This window comes from Egretta garzetta, unplaced genomic scaffold, assembly GCF_000687185.1.
Source record: "Egretta garzetta isolate BGI_Z169 unplaced genomic scaffold, ASM68718v1 scaffold172, whole genome shotgun sequence".
NCBI lineage: Eukaryota > Metazoa > Chordata > Aves > Pelecaniformes > Ardeidae > Egretta > Egretta garzetta.
This window is the reverse complement of record NW_009258951.1, coordinates 4,114,584-4,130,140: the sequence shown is the minus strand read 5'-3', so window position 1 is coordinate 4,130,140 and position 15,557 is coordinate 4,114,584.

Genomic DNA, 15,557 nt, shown 5'->3' with positions numbered 1-15,557 from the left:
TCTTTGCCACAGATACAACACAAAATATGAGCTAGGGAAGGCAATAAGTCTTCTCAGCAGCTTCTGTACAGACTTAGGAGTCCTGACTTTGAAGGCCTGAGGCAACTTGGCAAGAAAAAGAGAAGAAACCTAATGCGTTCACCAAAATGAGAGAAGACAACAGAGAAATAAAACACAAGACTAAACTCCTAAACCTTGCCTATCAGTTAGTAATGACGAGGTTCTATCATCCTTAATACAAACATTAATGACTGGTCTAAGCCAGTCACCTGGGTTCCTTTGGTGGTCAACCACAGGCCAGACAGCCTCTTCTCACACAGCTAAACCTAAGGGAGAGAAACACCAACCTCAGGGTGAAACCAGCCATTTCCCATCCATTAGAGGGAATGGTCCAGAGTAATCGTTTGTAATAGATTTCACAGCAAAGTTTCAAATTTCATACAATAACCTTGAATTACAGAAAAATATATATGTATTAATATATCAGAAAGTGATGAAACTTAAACTATAGATATTATAATTTGTCCCTCTGGGTATAAATTTAAACCCTTTGCTCATTTGTTGAACCTAAATCACAGAAAAAATGCAAACTTCTGCACTGCCCTCCCGTGATTTCTTAATGTCTGTCCCAGGTGCTGGTATGAGCCTTACCTAAAATATACCATTATTGTATATTAGAGTAAATATTATATATTCTTGTGGTTTGGGCAAGTGTAAATTTGCTGTCATTCATGAAGTGCCAAATCACTGACACTGAATTCTTTTTCATAATATAGAAAGAGCTGTTTGAACCTCTTATAGTCATGTTTTGCGCTGGCAGCATTTAAAAAAAAAAGATATAAACATTTCTGAGCTGGTTTCAAAAAGCCTCAGGGTTCAGCATCCAGCAGTTCTGCCGGCAGGGCCGGGACTCGGCAGCCCCCCGCTCCCATCCCCGTCACGCTGGGCTACCTTGGCCAGCTAAGTCACTGCAGTGCAAAATTTGCAACAAAAATCAGCGTGTGTGACTCACAGCAGTTCAGGCAGCTCGTGATACTTTATCTTGTCAGTGATACGCCAGCTAATTAATCCCTTAAGGGACCATGGCATCAAGGTAATTTTTCCTACCTGTTAATTTAGCATCATCTGGTTGCTCAGTGCCACCCTAAATAAATGGGTCTGAGCCTTCCTGTCAGCAGAGACTGGCATCAAACAGAGCTAAGGCTCCCTAATATACCCCCCAACAAAATCTCCTACATCAGCTATTTGCAAGAGTTCAAGCCCTGCTTAGCTCTTGAACCATACAGGACAGCCCAAGTGGAAGAGCAAATGTGCAGCATCCAATGTAAGGGAGCCCCAGGAGGAGCTGGGACCCACCAGCTCCCTGGCCAGCCTCTGGCATGGGGCTGCTACCCAGAGAGGAGCTCCCAGGTTTGGGCTGTGCATCCCTGGTGCACCTTCCCGGCGGTGGGTGCTCCCGTACCCAATGGTCACCCTGGGAGGGGGCCAGCCCATCCTTCCCCCAGCCTGCAGGTGGGGTACAAGCAGCGCGCCAGGGCACAGCCTTCCTCGCCTGCACTTTGAGAGCACCCTGGAAAGATCGATTTCCACTCCTATACCCACTCACTTCATTACAGTGTTGGTATGTGCAAAGTATCAAACAGACATCGAAATATAACCATGGTTTTGTGCTCTTCAACAAATGCAAAAGTATACTATGAAAATGGGCAGGGTTTTTTTGAGCTTAAAAACCCCCAAACAAACAGGAATGAAGTTTCATGTGCCAGCAGAGCCCAGAGTCACCAAGCAGACCTCTTACAGAAATGGTCCTGAGACCGGAGCCAGCACCCCAAGTGATGCTGGAGCACACAGTGTGCCGCATCTCCTCCCTCCAGCTGCCCTGTGGTCTATCCCAGCTTCTGGGTGGTATCCCATGGGAGCACATCGCTACCTGGCACAGGTTTGATTGGGTTTGCTAAACGTGTTTTGCAGAAAGCATTCACCATAATTTAAAGTATTTGCTTTGGAGCTGGGATTTGTGAGACATCAGTAAGCTTGTCATCAGGAATAACATCAACAATTCAGTCCCTGGGATTAACCTTCATTTCTGAATTGCCGCATGTACCACTCAGGATCGGGCATTCCTCTGCACCCTCCGCACGCTCAGCTAATGAGTTCCCAGGCAGTATTTTATCAAAGAAGTGTGTCAGGGCCTTTCTGTTATTGCTTCTTGTTTTGCAGCGTTAGTGTTAGTTATTAAAGCAAAGCGTGTAGCTTTTTTTTCCCCTTGACAGGAACCGTTGAGGGCTGTCGGTAGCAGGAACCCGCGTAGGAACAGCTGGCATACATTTAATGATGCATTGTTGCGTTGTTAACACAAAGCTGTTACATGCCTTGATAAACACATAACGGGCCTCAGGAAATTAAAAGAAAATTAAAATACAAATGTTTACACAAGATATATTCCCCCCCTTTTCTTTTTTTTAAACACTCATTCACCTGCATTGCAGGTGTGAGTAAGACAGCAGCTCACATGATGAACCACGGCTTTCGTGGTCGTGATGGTCATGCCACCAGGCCATGGTTGGACACAGTGGATGGGAGATAAAGGGACACCCATATGGTCCTGCTGGACCATTGCTCTATTTGCAATTAACCACCCAGCTGTAACGAGGCTGTACTCATTATGGCAAGGGTGCTGCTCATCCCAGCACTGTTACGGCAGGAGCTTGGCTGGCGCAGAGCAGAGCAGGCTGAAATGGGTGGCCCCCAATTAACAGTCAAGACAAGAAAGGTGAAATAAATAATACAGATTCTTCCAAGTAAGAGAAATTACACTCCAGTTGTCTTTGCGCAGATGGCTCCTTCATTAAATCTACACTAATTGCATCAACTTGAGCCCTGCTTGATGTGCACGTGAGGCAGGAATAAATCTTGGAGTCAGACACGGAAGCCCAAGGGTCTTGGGGAAAGACAGGGGTAAAAATACTTGGGTCTGGGGGGCACCCAGCCAGGGATGCTTTCAATCCTACAGCACATGGCTCTTGGGGACCACCTCACCTGCAGGACTATTTAAGGAATAAACCAGCTGTCAGTCCGAGTTAAATCAGGGACGGGAACCTAGCTCCTGGAGATCTGCTCTGTTACTGTAATTGGTATCACTGCCTTTGGGAACACTAACCTGTATGGGGAGAAGAGGGTGTTTTAGGAGCAGTTTTCACCATCTGATGGGTGCTTTTCAAACCACCAGAGCCCAGGGAATCACAGCAAACATTTCCACCAGCATTTGTTCAAATGCATAAACTTCAACTAAGGATTTACCTCCATTTGCATTTAATTGCTGATTTCTTTATTTTTGGGGGAATAGCACAGCTATAAAAAAAAAAAAAGCAAAGAGTTCCATCTGGGCCTGCATGCGAGTCCCAGGACAGAGATTGTTTGGAGCCACCTCCCTTACAGTAAACAGAAAGCATCTCAAATGGACAATGCAAGCACCTTAATTCTCTAACCAGGATAAAATCCGAATTTTTAAACTAATACTGGGAGACTAATTTGTTTAGACAAGAACCGTATTACTATCCAGAGACAGAGGTTGGCCCACTGATACGTTCATACAAGAGGACCCCAAGAGCACAGGCAGGAAAGCAACAGCAGACAGTGCCATACTCTGTGTTCCAACAGTAATTCCCGACATAATCAAGTGTGGAACTGTTAAATGCGTTGGCGCTTCTTTGTCAATGCTGCATATTCAGTGCAATAAATTGCACCTTTCAGAGATGGAATGGCATCGGGGTGTGTTACAGTAGCTCCCAGCTACAGCTTCCAAAGAGGTCTATGTTCTATGCTATTGAGCAAGAGCCAATAAAAGGAGGCACTTAATGGGAGGTGGAACAAACCAAGAGCTGTGAGAAGCTGTAGTCCACACAGACCCATCCACAGCAAGGGGGGGGGAGCCATCAGCAGCTCTGCCCTGCCCCAGCTGTGGTCGCCCACCTCAGGAGTTACACAAATGAGAAAAAACCCTGATCTTTCATTCCCAACAAAACCTGAGCCTCGCCTGAATTAATCTTGGTAAAGCAGTTGTGCTGATACAACAGATTTTCCCCTTTTCTAAATCAGAGAGAGCTTTTAGTATTAATACTTCTGATTATATGTAAATTATGTGTTATGCTTTCATACGTTTTCTTCTGAAGAGGAATCCCTAATTTGTTTGCACAGCAACACGGATAATCTCCCTTGATCCGTGGCAGCATGTGATTAGGTCACTCAAATGATAACATTGAATAATTTGTCTCAAGAGGTAAATGATTTGGCTTTTGTACTCCACATCACTTGAATACAGCATGAATTGCCGTAATACCACACATAGTTTCCGCTATTAAGCTTTGATATTTAGAGCTGATAACTGCTAATTCCATCTAAGTCTCCTCTAAATTCACCCTCTGGTAAGGAAGAGAAGCTTCATTCTGGCTGTACCTCCCTGTCCCACCGCAGATGGCATTTGCCAGCTCCTCTTCCCAAATTTTTGGAGTGTGGATGAGGCTCCGCAACAAGAGCTCCTGTCCCCATCCAGTCTCAAGGCCTCTTCACCTCCAGCACACCACAGCACTGGGTCAGCTGCTTTCTTTTACTCAAAAGCCTCACTTGCCTGAGAACTATTCAGTTACCAACATACCCTATCGCAGCTCCACATTAACCCACATGACCTCCATAAAACCCACTTGCATAGGGTTAAGGTTAGTATTGATTAGTAAGCATCTACTCCAGCCATAGCATTCCAACACCTCTCTGCATGACGTTATCCACCTGCTGGGACTGGACTGGGGTGGGCAGAGACCCTGCCTGCAAGGGCAGCATCCCCTGGGACACCACACAGGGCTGCCCACCCCAACCACGACCACAGTACCGAAACGCCTTGTCCACTGCAAGGGTGACCACAAGATGAATGAGGATAGAGGAAAACACCAGCCGGAGTTTTAATGAGGACAGCTGACTTTCTACACTTAAACACAGATCAGATCCATTATAACCTTGTTCTTCCCCAGTGATCAAACTAAAATCTGTTCAGAGCAGCAAGTAAGCATGGACTTCTATTGCTGAACACACACATAGATGAAGACCCAAACATACATGAAAGCACTTAGAAGATTCATCTTTTGCATTTGAAACCTGTATGTGAGCCAGCATATGTTTTCCTGCTCTGCTCAGTAACGGGTGAAGCAAATCAGGCTTTTTTGCTGGGGAAATACCTGGGACTGCCCAGCAGCCCACCATGATGTTCCCCCATCAACACAGTGTATGGAGCACATGGCAATTAGTATTTTATCTTTACTTTTTCAACACTGAGTTTGGAAATGGTATCTTCTGGTCTCTGAAAACCCCATTTAAACTCAAGTCCATCATGGCAGCACCTGATGACAGAGAATATTGCACCATCCTTGCCATCAGTTGTAAGCCATAGGATGACAGGGATGAATGTGGCAGTAAGGGATGTGACAGCAATCACCAAATTGGTTAAAACCCACCCAAACCAAAGCCCATGTCTCCTCCTCCCTCTCCCTACTAATACCAAAGTGGATGCCTTCTCACCTGGCTTGTGTTTTTACAATACCCACTTCCATCGCACACAGTTTGCTCACACTTTCACCATTTTGGCTTTTATCTTTAAGAACTAAAGATGTTTCTTTAAGTGGCATTTCTGATCCTACTTTATATTTTTATCAGCAGATGACTCAAGAGTGATCAAAACCAATTAGCTTTCAGCATGACTGTACAACTCCCACACAGCTATCGTACCAGGTTTCCAGGGGGGTCCAGAGGGAAACACCAGTATGTTGGCCATTGAGTTTATAACTCTGCTTTGCTGTCTGAAAGCACTGAAAGTATGAAATAAAATGTGAAGGACCCAGATTTTTAAGTTGGCTATTTATAAGTTCATTTAAGTGTAATTGTCATTTAAACACTATGTTCCTTTCCTTACCACATGAGTCAATAAAGATGTGAGGAGAGAGGTGCCTTTCTGCCAAACTTCCCTGGTATCTATGATTTTTCCTATATATGAATTCTTAATACATATTTTAGGAAGCCAGCTCAGTTTTAGAAGGCTGTGCACATCCTATCTCCTTTCATAAAGCCATACGCCTGTAGCCACCGGGCAGGATCCCACTGTGATGTGCGGGTGTCTCCATATGCTAAATCCTTTCTTTCCTAATGGCTTTCACACTATCCCTTCCATAGGCAAATTGCAAAGAAGATATATTGGGCTTTATTGTCTATCTTTCCTTAAAAATGTACATTACTAAGCATGCCTAGAGCTTGCAACTTAATTGAAAAAAAGAAAAGAAAAAACAAACAACCAAAACCTCCATTTTTTAAAGTAAATCATAAAGTACGAGAGAAAGCCTCATATATACAATACTTAAAATTTTGGCATGTAGATGACTATAAAGTATTACATTAGTCCACTATATAGCATTACATTAATGCCCTCACGTAAGGGGTATATCCTATTAACTAGGACCAGCAAAATGTTTAATTAAAACTAACTTCAGTGAGTAGGAAACCATTTTCCTCACATGATAATTAACAGGTATTAAAACTGCAGGGGGTGGGGAAAAAAAAAATCCATTTTAAGCCATACCTACGAGGGAGATCGTCTGAATTCACCTTCTTTATGACATTTATTCTTACTGCTGCTGTGAGTTAGGTCAGTGTAATTAGGTCCATTTGCAAGAAATTCCTGGAGCAATTTGGTTTTGCTGATGAAGTTTTGAGATGATCCAACAGCTCTAGTCACATGGCTGTTAAAGAGGCACCACCGGTAGTTCTGCTTAGACCAGAGCTCATTTTCTCAATTACACCTTTTCCTGTGTCATTTTGCCCCTTCCTCAGACTGGTGCAACTCAAAATTAATGGGTTCCTTTTGCCTGAACATGAAGGACACTGTCTTTATCTTTTTCCTCCCTTACTTGCAGCACCCATAGGATGAAGAAAGAAAAAAAGCCTGATTGCATTAGGCTTTCTGAAACTCGTTTTCCCTGCTAGCAAAACTCCTGGCAAGAAGATGTTATCATGCCATGATTTTATGTTGTGAGTAGCTAATTCACATCTTTGGGACCAATTTTTCAGAAGCGCCAGTGACCTGATTTGCACGCTTTTTTTTTTTCATAGCTCTGGGAGCTCCAAGCTTGTGGGTTCAGACCATCCCCCTATAGCACAGCAGTTGGGGATACTACATGTGGATGTATGTGGAGCACAAGGCACCTGAGTAAGAGTACAGCACAAGGCAAGGACCAAGGGATGTAAAAAAGGTGTTAAGTCTTCAGAGGAATGGGCACAGAGGAAGATGTTCTACTGATCTCCCCAGCCAGCCAAGAAAATTTTGGGTCCAGTTCTCCATGAACTGCTATGGGCAGCTTCAGAAAGGCAAAAGCTTTGTGTGGAGCTCTTTGGCTAGTCATCCTGCTTCAAGGCCTTCCTTTAACCTGCTCAGTCACCTGCTTGGGAAGCAAGGGAAAAAAAAAACCTGCGACAGAGCTAACTATCATTGCCTCTTTGAAACAGCTGCACCAAAGAGCTACTGGAAGGGAAGAGAGTTACAGACTGCATCTGCTCAGTCCTTCGTAGTCCTACACGGTGCCTCCCTTGGGCTGCTTGTCAGCAACACCTCCAGTTTTGGGGCAGTCACAGGTCCCGGGCAGCGGTGAGCCATGGCCAGTGCCAGGACAGTGGTGCTCAGCAGAGAGCAGGATGGACTTCGAGCTGTCTGCCTGAGCAGCGCATATGTCCAGCTTTGAAAGAAAGAATAATGCATCCATGAGACTGTCTTGGTTATATGTTGATGGTGTGCCGGAGGTGCCTGTACGGTACCACAGTTCTTACTTTCTCATTGAGCGAAGGAGACGGTCAATGTCTCCTGCGGGAGCCGTCACTGCTGCTCCCTTCCGCACACAGCCAGTCTCCCAGGCAAGCTTGGGGCAGCACCTGGAGAAGAACGGCATGCTGGCAAAGCAGCAGCCTCCAAGACTCATATTATTTCTAGCTTGCGGCTAATGAGTGCATGAAAGCCATTCAAGTCATGAAAAGGCCATTTAGGCTGGTAATAACCCAGCTGAGCAGGACTTGGCTATGGATGCTCAGGCAAGATCCATGCTACAAAGGAAAATTCTTTATGGAGTTTCGAGGTTATTAACATAGCAAACCCCCTAAGTTATCTAAGCAGCATACAGCTGTGTTGTTTTTCTGCTACTGGTGCATGTCTTATCATTAAATCCTCTCACGTAACTTTGGGAACACAGCTTCCCCACCCCTCTCCCCCCCCAGTGATCAAAACAGAGCAACTTTAAAAAACCCTGCTTCACAATAATCAGTTAACAACAAAAATAATATTTAAATGCATAGTCACTTCATACAGGCATAGACTTCCTACAGGTAAAATAAATTCAGCTTGAGCCCAGAAGATTACTGAATATTTAAAGGCAATACAATTCTGATCCCAAACCTAATTTGCTATACAACATATCTTGTATTTATCAGGATACTTAATCAGAAAGAAACAACTGATTTTAGATGATGTAAGTCTAATCAAGGAGACTATCATCGAGTATAGTAAAATTATCACATTGTGAGATACAAAAGAAATACCTACTGTAAAGGCATATTCCCTTCTGTCCTAATGTTACAACAATCTATTCTTAGGTTTAGTCAAATAGATATATTCAGTTTGCTGGTGAACTCAGGTGATCAGTGAGCTCAATTCAACTATAAAAAGTAGAGTCAGCAGATGCATTAATTTGCATTTTTAAGGTAACATCACTCAGCAACACTGACAAAGCAAACCTACGGTTTTATTCATGAATCTTGGATAACTATTAACTGCAAGCTGTAGTACTGTGCTTGGGTATGGATGGTGCTATCTGTGCTTACTGCGGCGTGTTCTTGTGTAGCTGCTGTAATGTGCAGGAGTGGGATTGGAATGGTGGTGGGTCCAGCTGAAACACCCTGGGGCTAAGGGGAAGCTTTGAGTCCACTCCAGCTGGGATTTCTCCTGATGGTAGAAAGCAGAACCAGCCGTAGGGCGTTGCTCGGGGAGGTAACCATGTGCCACAGCTGCCATTGAGCTGATTTCCAAGGTAGAAATGAACTGTGCAAAATAAACACGTGCCAGATGAACAGGCTTTCCACAACCTTGTGCCACACGTGGAGACCAAGGGTCTGCCCCCTATCCCACTGGCTCTGCAGGGGAGGTGAGGGACAGGGATGCCCCCCCCTCCCATTTACCCTGGGAATGGGAGGGTCCCGGTAGGGCACCCTGCAGCCATCCCCAGTGCTGGAGGGGACTGGGCACCAAGACAGCATCTGTGGTGGGGAGAGGGCTGTTAGCACAGCCACGGGATGAGAAAAGCTGAGAAACAGGGAACGCACTGGGGAAACCCCCTCAAACAAACCAACCAAAACAACCTCTTTTCAGTAGAGATCCTGATAAAGCCAATGTTGTCATTGCAAATGAACTGCTTCACTAAACAAAACCAGCCAGATTTCGAGGCATATTTCTGGCAAAGCCAGGGGAATGTAACCATACAAATCACTGAGCATTTTACCTGTGTGATCCAGGCAGCATGGCTTTGTGTGCGTTTTGTTTTTAGGAGAAGCACTAAACAGCCCATCAAGACTTCAGTCCTTTCAGCCCACATAACCCACTGCTTTTTGAGCTAATCCACTGCTTTTGGAGCCACCACTGAAGTGGCCATCCTCCTTGATTTTCCATTCCCAGTCCTACAACAGCGTTTTGTCCTCTCCATGCGCTATCCCCCACAATACATCTGAGAGCAAACTAATTGCCTCTGGTTTGCTTTCCCTGTTATTTTGGAATAATTATCTGAACAAAATTTTAAGATGCAAGTGAGAAAATGCCAGCACCAGAAAAGCTGCAGGCAAAGCTAATTGCTTGATCTGCTTATGGAGATCTAATTTAAAACAGGAGTTGAACTTCTGGAACCACTGCTTATTTCCTTGGAGGCATATCCATCAGCATGATGTGAGTAATTTCAACGTGTACAGACACTTTTACGCTTCTCTGTAGGTATAATTCTGTTAATGCAGGTGAGCAGGCTCTTCTGGGCATGCAGGAGGGACCGCCTGAATGGCAAATGTGCAAATAAGTACACTTGTAGTATGTCTGCCCCCTCCAAATGCTTTGCTGGGATTTCATTTTTCAGAGATATTAAAAACCCTATTGAAACTGTTGTGTGTCACCCCAGGGTCCCCCCGGAACTGGGGGTTATTGCTCCAGCACCTTGCTGCTCCTCATAGCAAAGCATCACATACCACAGCCATAGTTATGTTTTAACAGAAAGAGGAAAATAGTTTAAAACTTGCTTTTCAAGTAGATTCCCTAATTGCTATGGGTTCTGCAAACCTGACGTGTAGACATCTAATCCCTCAGCCTAGGGTTTCTCATCCCAGGCAGCTACACCTGCTCCCAGCCAGGGCCCCAAATCCTCAAAGGCTTGAATTGATCCTGGCACCATCCAGGAGTGAGGTGCAGGGGGGTGGCTACATCTTGTGGCACACAGCTGGCCTCAGTGCACATTACCCAACACCCACTGTATGAATTAAAGCATCTACTCTTTGGTGGACAATCAGTAATGACAATCTTATGACATTTTTGATTTTTAGCTACATTTCTACCCCTCGCCTTTTAAACCACTTGAATCACAAATATCAAGCCTTAAAAGCCATTCTCATTTTGGGTTTTCACTAAAATCCCACTGCAAGGTCCATGTGGATGTATGTAAATATATGCGCAGCATGATTAAAATAAAAATGTTGCATTTTCACAGTTTAATCAAACTGTAAAATTAATCTGTGGTATGGCTCATTCTACACTTCTTACAGAGAAGTAAATGCAATTAAAATGTTGCCCAAACTCATAATTGTTGAGCTGGTGTAATAAGCGTGTAGCAAAAGGGACCCTCGAGACACACAGTTGAGCCCCGAATAGCTTTTTTATTCAAGATGAGCCCTAGCATCGTGAGAGCACCAAGAACAGCAGCGGAGCCGTCACAGGCAGGCTAATTACTTTTAGCAAGACCTGCTCTATTTAAAAATAAATTTTAAAAAAAAGAAAAAAGCAAGCACTAAGATCAGACCTTGTGGCAACGTTTATCCTTTGCCTGGCAGCCCCTCACCGAGAGCTTGCAGAGGATTGCCTGTGTCACACAGCCCCATGAAAGGTGTGGGGACAGGGCTTTGCCCTAGTAAAATCCCAGTGCAACTGAGGAATAAAAAAAAAACCAAATAAAAATTGCTGTGATCATTATTTTTCCTCTAGAAGTATTAGTAATAAAACTCAGCAAAAATAAGCCATTAATAGGATTGAACTGTTATGGAGAGATTTCAGCTCTGGCTTGAATTACCAATTCTGGGCAGCACGGGTACTTGCTGGCATCCAACACAACACTTTCTCGTGCATCCTTCTCCTGAACACCAAAGGCTCTGAAGAACGGCAGTGAGCAAGCTTTAATTCCTGGGAGGCACCCAGTGTTCCCATATTCCAGGGAAAAAAAGCTAGGTGAGCTAATGTACCTGAGTGCAGGTGGAGAAGAAAAGAACTGGAACCCTACAGCCATCAAAAGATACAAAATAGGTTATCTAGACCCGATACCATAATACACATGTACAAGTTATGGATAAGACTTTCTGAAGCATCCAGGAAAACCCCCAAACCAAAACTGCTATGTAGAAAGACCAGTTGTAGCTCAGTGTGACTAAGGCTTCATTCACATTCATATTCTGCCTTTCAATATCCATTTTTTGCAGGGAAATGTATTACCCCAAACATGCGTTTTTCTGTAAGTACACCCCACAATTTTTCCAGTGTCTTCTGCCAAGTGTACTTTGGATAGCACTTTGCCCATTCACAGTGATGCCAGCCCAGCTTGCGGTGCCAGGTTTGATGCCAGCGGTTCACCACCACTTTCTGGCAAAGACGGACATAGACCTGGCAGTAAAGAATTTTATGAAGTCTATAATGTGGGCAGTGGGGAATATGCACGCTAAACATGACATTTCTTTGATAAAACTACCCAATCAATGGCTATTTCAATGATTTAACCAAGGTGCTTTTTCCAACTTCCTCCCTTGCCCCCACCTTTCCATCCCCAGTGGTTATTTTAGGCATGATACCCTTGGGTGTCTTCCTCCAGATTCAAGGGTTGACCCCATATGAGCCTGAGGTTCAGGCTAAGCAGGGTTGTCCCTACCAAAGATCACCCCAAAACAGGTCAGACCTCACTGCCTGCTGCTCTCCTGGCTTTTCCAACTGGCTTGCCAGGGTCTGGCATTTGCTGAATGCCACTTCATCCTGACCCCAAGACGAAGGGCAGGAGCAACATAACTGTCTGCCCAGCAGGATCCCACGGGACCTCCTCACCCTGCAGAGACGGGCAGAAGTTACTAATGAAAAATGTCTGATGGAGGATTTATCCTGTCTGGCCTCCGCTTACTTGCTCCTGGACATTTTGCATGGTAAGCTATTTGCATGTATGGCCACTAGCTCTTTCCTAGCATCAGAAAAGTCTGGGAAGGGAGAACTTGCCCAGCACTGCACAGAGGCTGTGGTCTCCCACAGTGGTTTGAATCTAAAGAGTAATTTAGACATAGGAAAACCAGGTTGGTGCCCCTGAAAGTCAAATGAAATTCAATACTTGAGAGGAAAAAGCAGCATGATGCATTTAAAAGAAAAAAAAAGACCCCACACTGCTACAGACCTGTTCAGCTTCCCCAGACAGCATAACGCAATCTGGTTCCCCTTTAAGGTCTCTAACCCAATCAACTCAACATTAGCAACAGGCTTTAGTGGAACAGATACTGGAAATAAATACTGGGCAGTTACAAAATGTCAGAAGGCCGCAACTGGATCTTGTGGCTTGATTGCCTTGCTGCGATGCTTGGGGCTGGAGGTCGCCAAGTGCTCTCTCCGCTTTCAGGAGGACCTGTTTTCGTGGTGTGCCATTTCCTGCCTTGCAGTGCTGCAAGAGGTTTACACTGAATCCAAGTCAATATTACGACCGGAGGTATGTACTAGTTTTTCCAATGATTTGCCACATACTTTTAGATCGGAGGGTGTACGGGAAGCTGAATCAGATAATTCCAACAAATTCTGACAATATTGCCTCATGGGAGAGGATTTTGGTCTCTGTTTTGTAGGCAGTCAAAGTGCAAGTGGTCCTTATCAGGCACACACACCACGCAGCCAAGCAGAGGTTTCCCGTGGCCCAGCCACCTACCGACATCTCTCTTCATAACTCCAGCCCCTGGGTTTGGCTGCACACACCATCCCTGCTCCCCTGTAAAGCAACTTACAAGTGAGGTGAGACAGCAACTGTCTGCACACTAGAGAGCTCTTGGACTATGCATATCATCCTCCCAAAAAAGGTCCAAAGCCTTGTGCCAGAGAAGCTGTACTACTTTTCCTGAAGGACATCTCAGCAGCAAGATTGGCAGCATCCAAAAAGTCACTTTGCTCTACAATAGAAGGCCAGTTCTGATCTGAAAGTGCTTCTGCCCAAGGACAGATGCAGTCCAGCCGGTGAGAACAACACCTTGCTTTGATTATTTTTTTTTTTTTAAGCAACAATAAGTACCTTGCGTTTGGGTTATTGCCTGCATTTCAGGACAGTGAGTTAAGTGCTGAGCAAGTTGGTGGAGACCAGGAATGCAGAGCTTTGATGCCACCAGAACCAGAAAACCCCGCAGCACTAAGAGCTCCAAACTGAACCCACAAGTTCTTAACTGGGATGACACTATTTTTCCTTTTTTTTTTTTCCCCTTCCAAAACCATAGAACTGTATTTACTTTCATTTTCCATCACGTACACATTGCTAATACCTGGTCGCAGCAGCAAGCCTATACCATGGACACTTTAAGCATGCACTTGTCCCATACCTGGACACAGAGTAAACAGATGGGTTTGGATAAATGAAAATCAATGAGCTAGCAAAGGCTTCTCTCATTTGATTGATCCAAGCCCCCGGGCAGCAGGCACAGCCGCATGCAAAATGGTGTTAACGTAGCACAAGTATAAATTTAATTCACAGGAAATACAGTAACAAAAACTAATAGCGGCACAAATGCAGTCCAGAGTATCATTGATCCCCAAGCATTAGATGACAGCATCAGATAATTTAATGATCTTTCAAGAGCAGCAGCAGCCTGCTTAGCATTGCTTATTTAATCTCTGTACTATTCAAAGCCGCATGATGCTGTACATTTTGTTCAGCATGTATATAACAACCATTGTTTAAACACTGATCTATAAACTATATTCAGGCTTATAAATTCTTGTAATATTTTCCTAGTAAAGTTTTTACATTGTTCCCCCACTAGATATATTGCTGGGACTTCTTTACTACACAGCAGACGCTTTCTGAAATACTGTGCAGTCAAATCCACATATGTTGTCATTGAGAAAAATCTGAAATAACATCTGTTATGGTCTAAAGGTGATGATCCATAGGTACGAGTGCATATGCTTACCTCCCATTTTAGAGGCCTGGGACACTTGGGATGTTGGGTCTTCCAAGGTTGGGCAGGATAGGGTATAAGAGGTAGTTTGCACAAAATGTGTTGATTCTTCAGTCTTGGACACTGGTGATTATGTTGGGGTGAATTAACCTCCGCATACCTGCCCACAGCTGCCATATGTGGATAAATAACCATTCAAGGCTTCTTTCATATATATAAAATATTAAACATCTACTCTAACACAGAAATAAGGAGATTTTCCCCAAAAGTGTATTTGTTTTTAGGGACCGTATCTTTCTGCCACTAAAAACCAATGGTTCATTTTTCATCAACTTCAACAAGAGCAACACCCAGCCTAGATACTCCTGTGCATTGGTAGTGTAAGGAACATCCACACCATCACACGATACATCAAAGACACCGGATTTCAAAATAACATTGATCTGCTCCAGAGATTTACAATCGCTGCTAAAATACATCTTCAAGGTATACACAGTAAAAGCACTGACAACTTAATGCATTAGAAAATTTATAGGAGCGTGTCACAGCCAATGACAAAGTTTTCAAAAGTTATGTGAAGTTTTCATTTGCATCCCTAGGAGAACTGGCTGGTACAGAGGAACATGAGCTTGAAGCAAAACTCAGGCAAAAAAAAAAAAAAAAGGAAAGTTACTGACAAGCTTCTGGCAGTTTTGTTCAACAACAAATGTTTGACTCAAGGCCAGGGTTAATGCTGTTAACAGTTGCAGAGGAACCTGCCCAAGAGCTGCATGCGGATTGATCCCTTTGCCCATCAAAGTGCTCAGCCACCAGCTTCGCCAGGGTGGGCAGAGTCCCACGGGCCTCCGGGAAGGCCCAGGGATGGCGTTCATCTGGTGGGACACAGCGCTAGGTCGAGTGGGAAGGTCTTACTGCAGATCTCCCTCTTTAGCCCAAAAGCCCCACACCTGCCTTTCTCTGCCCCACCTTTCCCCATACATCACCACCCATCTCCACCCACCACGCTACAGCATTTGCCCATCTTAAATCCCCAGCACTTGGTCACAGCGGTT